General features: G+C 55.6%; 1 pseudogene; it reads right to left on the reverse strand.

Moving 5' to 3' along the window:
- Positions 1–3,440: 3,440 nt before the first annotated feature.
- On the reverse strand, positions 3,441–4,589 carry LOC130266441 (olfactory receptor 14A16-like; annotated as a pseudogene).
- Between the last annotated feature and the right edge of the window lie 2,098 nt (positions 4,590–6,687).

Genomic DNA, 6,687 nt, shown 5'->3' on the forward strand with positions numbered 1-6,687 from the left:
GCTGTGAGGAGGGGCTGAGGGAGCTGGGGATGTTTATCCTGGAGGAATCTCAGGGGAGATCTCATCACTCTCTAAAACTCCCTGACAGGAGGGTGCAGCCAGGTGGGGATCAGGCTCTTTTCCCAAGGAACTGTGACAGGACAAGAGGACACAGCCTTAAGCTGCACAAGGAAACATTTAGGCTTGACATTAGGAAATATTCTTTACAAAAAGTGTGATTTGGCCTTGGAATTGGCTGCCCAGGGAGGTGGCTGATTGGATATGGAAAGACTGGATGTGGCACTGAGTGCCATGGTCTGGATGACAAGGTGGTGGGTCACAGGTTGGACTTGATGTTCTCAAAGATCGTTTCCAGCCTGGGTGATTCTGTGATGATTGTGACACTGCAGGGCCCTGGGGAAGCAAGGGGCCATTGTGACACTGCAGGGCCTCGTGGAACTGAGAGGACCATGGTGACACTGTGTACGACATGGCACCACAGAGCCAAGGGGCCACTGTGACACTGTGGGGCTGCATGGAAGCAAGGAGTCCATGGTGAAAATCTGGGTCCTTGTGGAACCACAGAGGCCACTGTGACACTGCAGGGCCTTGTGGAACCAAGGGGCCATTGTGACACTGCAGAACCAAGGAGAGCCTTGTGAGAGCCTGGGGCCAATGGAATCAAGGGGCCATTGTTCCACTGCAAGGACTCTTGGAACTAAGGGAACAATTGTGACACTGTGGTGCCCCATGGAACCAAGGGTCCCTCGTGACACTGCAGGATCTTGTGTAACCAGGGCTTCACTATGACACTGCAGCACCAAGGAATTCATGGTGGCACTCGGAGGCCTCATGGAACCAAGAGGCCACTGTGACCCTGCAGGGCCTTGTGGGACCATGCAGAGCATTGTGACAGAGCAGGACCTCATGTAATGATGGGGCCACTGTGACACTGCAGGGAAAATGGAACCAAGAGGCCAGTGTTGCTCCTCAGGGACTCCTGGAATGAAGGAAAAATGTTTGACACCATGGTGCCCCTTGGGACCAAGAGGCCCCTGTGACACTGTGGAACCAAGGAGAGCATTGCTGCACTGTGAGACCTCATGGAACCAAGGATCCACTGTGACACTTCAGGGCCTTGGGGGATCAAGGTGCCATTGTGAAACTGTGGGGCCCAAGGATCCAAGGGACTTTGTAACACCAAGGGGCCTCAGGGAACCAAAGGGACCTTGTGACACTGGGAGGCCTCATAGAACCGTGGTGACATCAAGCTGGGTGCCAGTGTGGATCTGCTGGAGGGTAGAAAAGCTCTGCACAAGGATCTGGACAGGCTGGATCCAGGGACAAAATCCAGCTATTGAGGTTTAACAGGATCAAGTCCTTGGTCCAGCACTTTGGCTACAACCACCACTGCAGTGCTACAGGCTGGGGACAGAGGGGCTGGACAGCAGCCATGTAGAAAGGGACCTGGGGGCACTGATGGACAGCAGGCTGGACATGAGCCAGCAGTGTGCCCAGGTGGCCAAGAAGACCAATGGCACCTGGCCTGGATCAGGAATGGTGTGGCCAGCAGGACCAGGGCAGTGATTCTTCCCCTGTGTTCAGCACTGATTGGGCAGCATCTGGAGTGCTGTGTCCAGATCTGGGCCTCCACAATTTAGGAAGGACATGGAGGGACTGGAGCATTTCCAGAAAAGGCCAACAAGGCTGGTGAAAGGTCTGGAACACAAGACCCGTGAGGAGCGGCTGAGGGAGCTGCAGTTTTTTATTCTGGAGAAGAGAAGGCTCAGGGAAGACAAGGTGGTGTCAGTGCACAGATTGGACTTGATGATCTCCAAGGTCTTTTCCAGCCTGGCTGATTCTGGGATTCTCTGAAACCACCCTTGGAGCACTTGCAGGATGAGCCCTGGGCCTCCTCTTCAGAAGGTTCAGCAGCCCAGGTCCCTCAGCTTCTCCACACAGTCCCAAAGCCCATCCTGTCAGTCCTGCAGAGCCTCTCCAGCCCCTCCTCACTGCCCAGAACAGGGAGCCCCACACCCAGACACACCAGCCCAGATGTGCCCCCCTGGCCTGTGGTGCCTCTGGCAAGGGAGCAGCACGAGCCACTGCAGGACAATTCCTGAAGCACTTGTAGGATGATCCTGCACCTCAAGGGATATTCCCATCATGCCAGCTAATTAAAATAAAATCAGGAGTGGAGCTAGAGAGGAAAGGGCAAACAGGGATGGGGTGTTTGAAGGGGACGGAACGGAGATGGGAAATAGGAAGAAATCTGCACCAGGGAAAAGTAAAGAAAGCAAAGGTGAACCCAAGGAAAATGCTCAGGGCAGTTTGGGGGTGGCTGCCAGGCATCCCTGGCTCTAAGCAATGATGTTTGCAGTGGGACAGGAAACTTCAAGCTCATGAGAACAAACTTTCTGGCTGACTGCAGAGGCCACGACAAACCTGAGTGGTTTCCCTCCCATCCCCAGCCCTTGCTGGCCCCAGGGGCTGATGGCATTTGTGCTCACTCAGCTCCATCTCCCCACAGCAGCACCATGGGGGTGCTGACGCCTGCTCTGTGCAGTGCAAACAGGGGCTCCTGAGCCAGTGCTGCCGTGTCTGTGCCTGCAAGGATGCGGCACCTGTGTGAGCTGGGGGAGAGGCCAGGGCTGCAGAGGGGGGATGTTGTTGGCAGGTGCATGAGGACGCTCTGGGACGCTGCCCTGGGCTGTCCAGCGCAGTGGGGATGGATCAGCCCCTGCTCTGCTGCTGCTTGCCAGGGTCTCCCCCTTGCAGGGCCCTTGCAGAGCACCAGCCATGCTGTTTGCCCCCAGCCTGCCCATGGCCAGCCTGGGGCTGCTCACGGGGGTTTTCTCTGCTCAGCACTGGCCTGGCCAAGTGTTGTGGAGAGAGCCTGGCCAAGGAGCCTGGAGCCCCCAGGCCCTGCCCTGAGGCGTCAGCGCTGCCCCAGCAGTGCCCATGGCCTGTCCCTGCTGCAGCCCCGGCACTGCCACCCCCAGGGCTGTGCCCGGCCCCGAGAGCACTCAGGCCCTGCAGCAACACGAGGGGCAGGAGGGCAGCGGGGCAGTGGCACGGGAGCAGCACTGGCAACACCAAGTGCTGCTGCTGCTGCTGGGCACAGCTGCTGTGCCAGCACTGATCTGCCCCAGCTCTGCACACAGACATTGCTGGTGCAGCTCCAGAGTAGGGAACAAAAGGGGCATCTCTGGAGAGATGCTGGGAGATCCTTTCTTTCATTTAAAGACACCGAGAGCAAAGCTCCTTACTGACACAGTCTGTGGCCACAGCAAAGTTGGAGAGAATCTAAATGAGAAAGGGCACAGGGAATGGCATTCCTTTGTGGAATATATTAAAATACTTAATCAAAGGAAAGAAAAGAGGAATTGAACCACCAAACCAAACAAATATTATGGAAGGTGGTTTTTATTGCAAGTGACTTGCAGAAAGTTGCAAGCAGTTTACTTTTTCTTAAACAGTCCCATCATGACTGTCCACACTTCAGCCTTGAGCTCCTGGTTCCTCAGGCTGTAGATGACAGGGTTCAGGGCTGGAGGCACCACTGAGTACAGAAATGACAGGGACAGATCCAGGGAGGGAGAGGAGATGGAAGGCGGCTTCAGGTTGGCAAATATGCCACTGCTGAGGAACAAAGAGACCACAGCCAGGTGAGGGAGGCAGGTGGAAAAGGCTTTGTGCCGTCCCTGCTCAGAGGGGATCCTCAGCACAACCCTGAAGATCTGCACATAGGAGAAAACAATGAACACAAAACAGCCAAAACTTAAACAGACACTAATCATAATAAGCCAAACTTCCCTGAGGTAAGACTGGGAGCAGGAGAGCTTGAGGATCTGGGGGATTTCACAGAAGAACTGGCCCAGGGCATTGCCATGGCACAGGGGGAGGGAAAATGTATTGGCTGTGTGCAGCAGAGAATTGAGAAAGCCACTGGCCCAGGCAGCTGCTGCCATGTGGGCACAAGCTCTGCTGCCCAGGAGGGTCCCGTAGTGCAGGGGTTTGCAGATGGACACGTAGCGGTCATAGCACATGATGGTCAGGAGATAAAACTCTGCTGAGATGAAGAACAGAAAGAAAAACACCTGAGCAGCACATCCTTCGTAGGAGATGCTCCTGGTGTCCCAGAGGGAATTGTGCATGGCTTTGGGCACAGTAGTGCAGATGCAGCCCAGGTCAGTGAGGGCCAGGTTGAGCAGGAAGAAGAACATGGGGGTGTGAGGTGGTGGCCGCAGGCTACGGCGCTGATGATGAGGCCGTTGCCCAGGAGGGCAGCCAGGGAGATGCCCAGGAAGAGGCAGAAGTGCAGGAGCTGCAGCTGCCGCGTGTCTGCCAATGGCAGCAGGAGGAAGTGGCTGATGGAGCTGCTGTTGGACATTTGCTGTCTCGGGGCATCATGCACTGGAAAAAAAGGCATTGATAAATTACACAAACTTTGTGGAGTCAATCCTATGCTAATTTCTTAAGAATTCACTCAAAATTCCTTCTCTTTCTCTGGGAAAATTTCACTTAAATTTTTAAATTTCGAGCTCACCTTAGCTTGAAAAGCACCCAGGAGGTGCTTTTGAGTTACTTCCCCTTTCTCAGAGGTGGCAAAAATTCTCATCAGCAGCATTTCTGTAAGCATAACTCTGGGGAGCCCAGAGGGAAAACAGCTCCCTGTGCCCCAGTGTACTCAGACCTGCTGGTCCCACCCAGGTGCACTTGGCTCATTACACCTCCCCCTATTTCAGGGTAATCAAACTTAAAATGTGCTGGAAAAATAAAGTGGACTTCTGGAAAGCTCCAATTTAAAAGTCAGTCTCTTTTAACCCTCTTCTCTTTCCCTAGCACTTCAAGAGGGAGGGTATCCAGATTGCTCTGGCTCTCTGCTGCCTGGAATTTTTCCTACTAGGAGCTGATTCTCTCTCTCCAAGCCTTGTCCTTGTCAGTGCTGCCAGAGCCCAGCCCAGCCTTGGGGGCTCAGCTCTGCCCTGCAGACCCCTCCCAGCTCAAGACACTGCCCACGGTGCTGCTGCTGCTGCTGTCTGTAGGCAGAGGAGGGTGAGGAGGCACTTTGTGAGGGAGATCTGAGGCAGATCTGATGATCCCCAGTGGGACAGTGACACAGACACACCTGACAGCCCCTTTCCCTTCCCTTGAGGAGAAAGCTGAGAGCAGCCCTGGCCATGCAGCACCATCTGCACAGCAGGAGGAATCTGCCCTGATGGGGGTGGCTCCTTCCACCTCCAACTTCTCCCCACAGTGCATGGGGAGCTCCCAGGCAGGCTGAGAGCTGCCCCTGGCAGGTGGCACATGCCCTGGGCTGGCCAAGAGCCCTGAGGGCTGCAGGAGCTGCTCTGCAGGACAGCCCTGGGCAGCCCTGGCTGCAGCCCCAGCTTCAGCCCCTGCAGCCGTCCCTGGCAGCAGGAGCCATCCTGCCCTGTCCCTCTGACGGTGCCCAGGGCAGCCCCACTCTGCAGCACATCCTCCTCCTCCTCCTGTGCCCCAGAGAAACTGGGAGAGTCCTCCTGACACATCCCCCAGGCTGTGGGCTGTGCTGGCTCCAGGAGATCCCTCCAGGAGCACAGGGGACATTGCCCTGCACCCACAGACTCACCATGTCCAGGGCTGCGAAGATGTTTCCCCAGGTGAGGTCTCAGCTCAATGTCTTCCCTGATTGCCTTTAGCCTGTCTGTGCCTGGCTCCTGTCCCCTCAGTGCCTGCAGGCAGAGCCCTCAGCCCTGCTGGGCTGGGAGAGGAGCTGCTTCTCAGCAGAAATGTCTTTTTGAAGTTTTCCTGGTTGCCAGTATCTCCCTCTGTGCCAGGAGACACAACACAACGACTTCAATGACCTCAGGAGTTTGTTCTTTTTTAAATTAGATTCAGTCCCTGAGAGAGTGTTTTTCAAAAATCCTCCCAAGAACTCAAAATTAAATTGAAACTTCAAAGTTTCTTCAACTTTTAATGGGTCCCACTGAGAGACAAGGCTGAGAAAGTTCCCCAAGGTTCTAGTTAGAACAGAAAAATGGAGGCACTGGTGACAGGTAGGAACAAGGTAGGTAAAGGCATCTGTGATGCTGAGCAAACCTGGATGTGTCTCATGATCCACAGGACCATGGCCTGAGCCCCAGCCCCTGGCAAGGCAGATCCTGTCCCTCCCTCATTGCTCAGGGCTCTTCCCGGGGCACTGGGCTCTGGGGATGTGCAATGCCAAGGGCAGGACCATGGGGCAGCCCCTGCCAGGCTGCTGAGCAGGGACAAGGAGGCAATGAGGCCCCAGCACAGCAAGGCTCACTTGTCCCCTGCTGGCCTCAGGCCCAGGGCCAGCAGCCATGGCCCAAGTGCTGCAGCAGTTGGCTCTGGCAGGGCCTTTCAGCTGCTGCCCATCCCTGTGCCCTCTGCAGCCCAGGCTGTCCTACGGTGTCCATGCCCTGCGCCTCTGTCCCTGCAGGCTGTCGTCATCCCCCGGCTGCCCCACCTCACTGGCCCCTTCCTTTGCTGACAGCTCTGCGTCCTGCCTGCCTCTGCCTGGCCACAGAGAGCCTTGGGCTGCTCCAGACTCCTTCTGGGGGACGTGTTACACCACAGCCGTGCCCTGGGAGTGAAATCCCTTCATCCTTGTGTGCAGTCTGGACCTCCCCAGCTGCAGTTGGCATTAATTTTCTTTTTCAGATGTTCTCTACTATTTCAAAAGTATCCATCATCTCTGAA

This window comes from Oenanthe melanoleuca, unplaced genomic scaffold, assembly GCF_029582105.1.
Source record: "Oenanthe melanoleuca isolate GR-GAL-2019-014 unplaced genomic scaffold, OMel1.0 S044, whole genome shotgun sequence".
Taxonomy (NCBI): Eukaryota; Metazoa; Chordata; class Aves; order Passeriformes; family Muscicapidae; genus Oenanthe; species Oenanthe melanoleuca.